The sequence below is a fragment of the Morus notabilis genome, unplaced genomic scaffold, assembly GCF_000414095.1.
Source record: "Morus notabilis unplaced genomic scaffold, ASM41409v2 Scaffold944, whole genome shotgun sequence".
In the NCBI taxonomy this organism is placed as follows: Eukaryota; Viridiplantae; Streptophyta; class Magnoliopsida; order Rosales; family Moraceae; genus Morus; species Morus notabilis.
Genome location: NW_010366837.1, coordinates 32,894 through 36,969, shown reverse-complemented (window position 1 = coordinate 36,969; position 4,076 = coordinate 32,894).

The window sequence follows — 4,076 nt, the reverse complement described above, 5'->3', positions numbered from 1 at the left end:
TGAGTTCGGAAGGCGGTCTTGGGAATATCCCTGCTATCCATTCAAATTTGGTGGTAACCGGATCTCAGGTCCAGCTTCGAAAAAATCACAGCTCCTCCCACTTCATCGAGCAATTCGTTGACCGTAGGAATAGGGAATCGGTATTTGATGGTGATCGAATTTAGGGCTCGGTAATCGACGTAAAATCACCATGAGCCATCTTTCTTCTTAACTAAGAGGACGGGTGATGAATACGAGCTAGTGCTATGACGAATGAAACCATACTCGAGCATCTCCTTAACCAATTTCTCCATGACATCCTTCTGAAAATAAGGGTATCGGTAGGGTTGAACATTGACAGGGGTAGTGCCCGTTTGCAAGTGAATCCGGTGGTCAATGCTACGAAATAGAGGTAGCCGTCTAGGTTCCTCAAAAACTGTCCTGTATCGACGGATGATCCCCTGGGCTGCCTTCGGTAATGCGAGTTCGAGCTTGGCTATCTCCACTGTCCCGGACGTGGCTTGGTCTCCAGCCTTGTTGAACGTGGTGTTCAGCAAGAAGATCCCTTGAACACTCCCTTCCTGAATCATGGCATTGAACTGAGAAAAAGTAACCTTCCTAGTTAGTGCGACTGTACTTCCTGCCAACTTAACTTACTTGCCATGCCAACAAAAGTCCATGGTGAGTTCGTTATGATCATGTAAGCAATGTCCCAAAGTGCGGAGCCACTGCATTCCAAGCACCACATCCAAACCCCATATTGGTAGAACAAACAAATCAACAACAAAACGATGCCCCTACATATCCAATTCAACCCCAACACACTGTTTGTCGCAGACCAAGTACTGTCCATTTCCCATGTATACCTTGAACTGACGAGAAGATTCCCATTGGAGGCCCAATTTCTCCACTAACGATTCCTGTATGAAATTGTTGTTGCTGCTGGTGTTGATCAACACTTCCAATTTCTCCTTCCCATGAGAAGCCATAATCTGAAATATACGAAGGTTCAATGAGTTAGAGAGAGTATTAAGCTGACCTCTTCCTCATCATTCCCATTACTGACCTCAGTATCTCGCTCGCTCTCTTTCGAGTCGTCCTCCTCACCACACATCAGGAGAACTCTGTTCTTGCAATGGTGATTGATGTGGTACTTCTCGTTGCAGTTGAAACAAAGGCCCTTCTCTTGCTTCTCCCAGACTTCGGCTAGTGAGAGGCACCAAATAGGAATCCGGGGGGACCCCAGAGAAGTAGTTCCACCTCTTTAGGACTGAAGGGGGCTCCTGCCTGCTGGAGTAATTAGTTGAGACCCCGAGAAGGCCGAAGACAGACCAGAACGGGCAAAGCCACCGACAAAAATGCAGGTCCCCTCGCGTTTTTGGAAGTGAATCAGGTCCTCAATTCTCTCCTCAAACAACTGGGCCATAGCCATAGCGTCGGCTAGAGACGAGGGACGAGAAATCAGAAGTTCCCGGCGGATTTCCTGCTTCAATCCCCAAATAAAGAAATTCAGAAACATAGGTTCAGAAACACCTGTAATTTGTGTCATGAGAGCTTCGAACTCAGCACGAAATTGAGAGACAGGTCATGTCTGGACCAGCTTGGAGATGTAACCCAGTGGATCGTCATAAATGGAAGCACTGAAACGTTTACGCAGCTCATGAAGGAAGATCTCCCAGCTCGTGAGAGCACCCCCTTTCTCCATCCATTAGTACCACGTGGACGGTTCACCGTCAAGGTGAAAAACGACGACAGCAAATCGCATCGCCGGGTCGACCCCATATAAGGTGAAGAACTTGTTGATCTTGTAAATCCAGTCATCCACGTTGGAGCCATTGAATCGGGGAACATCCACACGCAGCTCTTCGAAATGGAATGTATATCCGTTGGAGTAACGTCCGAGTTAGTCCGAACTCCACCGGCCAAACTAATCGCAGCACCGGTACCGGCCACATCAGTTGGCTGATCGGATTGGTTCTGGGCACTATGGGACAAACGACTCTCGGTGGTAGCCATGTGTTGCTCAAGAAGGAAAGTGAATTTCTCCAGCAGACCGTCCGAATGTTGTTTGAAGCTTTCCTCCATAGCCTTCATGATTTCTACAATCTCTTCGTTCCTCACGGTGAGTGTCTCTCGATGAAAGCACCAATGATAAGAACAAGAACGCACTCTTCGAGTTAGTGCCAAACTCCCTCAAGGAAAACTTTACTGATTGCTTGAAAAATTCCATTAAATTGAGAAATCTATTTATAAGCAACGAGATTTCTTAGGAAAACAAGAAAATAGAAAAATGTCTAAATATTTTTGAAAGAGAAAACAGAATTGCCGTAGCGAATCCTGAATATTTCGCAACGGCCTCAACGGCCTCCATCCATCACGAAATCGTCGAATCTGCTTGGCCTCTTGGGCACCCTGGTCTCACGTGTCTCCCTCTTTTTTACTTCTGGAAGCTCTTCCTCTTTCTCCACTGTATTGTTGAACTGATCATCTTCTTTTAACAGCCCCCTGATCTGGTCTTGGGCCCTAGTCTCCTCCAGTTGGGCCGTTGTATTAATCCAGTGGGCTAACCTCTCCTGGTCTCTGTCACCATCCAAAGTCAATCCCGCCCACGTATCAGTTTCTCTATTATTAAAGTATAAAATTATTATTGGCTCACCTCATAACAGCTTAAGTTTTTGAAATGTATTGGTAAACTAATATGGTATCAGAGATGGAGGTCCTGAATTCAAACCCCCGTACTTACACTCTTTATTCCTATTTAAAATTATCATTATGTGTTGGGTTTTTAATATATCTCGGGCTTAAATATTCACGTATTGGGCTTTCTAATTAATTTACCCACATGATTGTCCATTGTCCAGCCCACACGTGAGGAAGAGTGTTAAAGTATAAAATTATTGTTAGCTCACCTCCTAACAGTTTAAACTTTTAGGATGAATTGGTAAACTAACGCCTATTAAAATGATATTATGTTTTCTAATATGTAGGACCGTCGTTTTTTGCAAAACAAAATAGTTTTTCTCGTTGCATCATATAAACCACATGACGTTTTATATTACTTTTGTGGTTTATACGGAAGTAATCTTGTTGTCGTTTAGCTGGAACGTCATGTCGCTTGTGGTCTATCTTCATTTCTTGTATTTTTTTTTAGGGGAAATTATTTCTTGTATTGGTTAAAGTACTAGTTGATTTCGGTTACAGTTATAGTTTCTTGTCTTTTATTGCCACACGACATGAAGTTTAGGTTCTAAAACTTAACTTTCGTTTTAAGAATGAAAAAGACACGTAGTTCTGTGTTTGGAAGTTTGTGGTCTTTAAATTCGACTAAACGAAATTTTAAGGGGTTGTTCTCTTTCCTTTTTTAGTTAAGGTGATTTAAATAATGATCTTGAGTTATAATTTGAGTTAAAATTATAACTTGAGTTTGTGTTTAGATGTGCACATTTGAGTTATGATTTGAATTAAGAATCTTTTTGAGTTTATGTTTGTATGAGTCAAAACTTAAATTTGTATTTAGATAGTGTTTTAATAAAAACTCAATGGTGATGAAAAATTTTAATAGGATATATGAGTGGGGTTTTATTCATCTTTTCGTTGTGAATGCATAGAAAAAAAATAATCTCAATTATAATTAAAACGAAAAAGTTATGACATTTTTAAAAATAGAAAAAATATTGTTTATTAACTTGAGTTCGAGTTTATGAACTTGAGTTAAAAGGAAAACGAACTTAAGTTTAACCCCAAACTCGAGTTCAAACTCGAATTCAAATTCAAATTTTACAAAAAAACATGTATTTAAATAAAATTATAACTCGAGTTCAAATTTTTTCTGAATTTTATTGTAAAAGAACAACCCTTAAAGAATTTGCTGTCACATATTTGAGACGACATCCACTTTTACGTGTAAAATTTGATGTCATAGTTATTTAATGAGAAAACGACAATTAATTCATCGTCAAACGATATGTGGTTTAAGTCCAAGATGTTCACTGTTACGTGGGTATACTGCCTTCTAAGTTTTAACGTCTACTTTTACGTGTAAAATTTGATGTCATTAATAAGGATGGCAACTCCTGTTTTTTTTTTTTTTTTTTTTT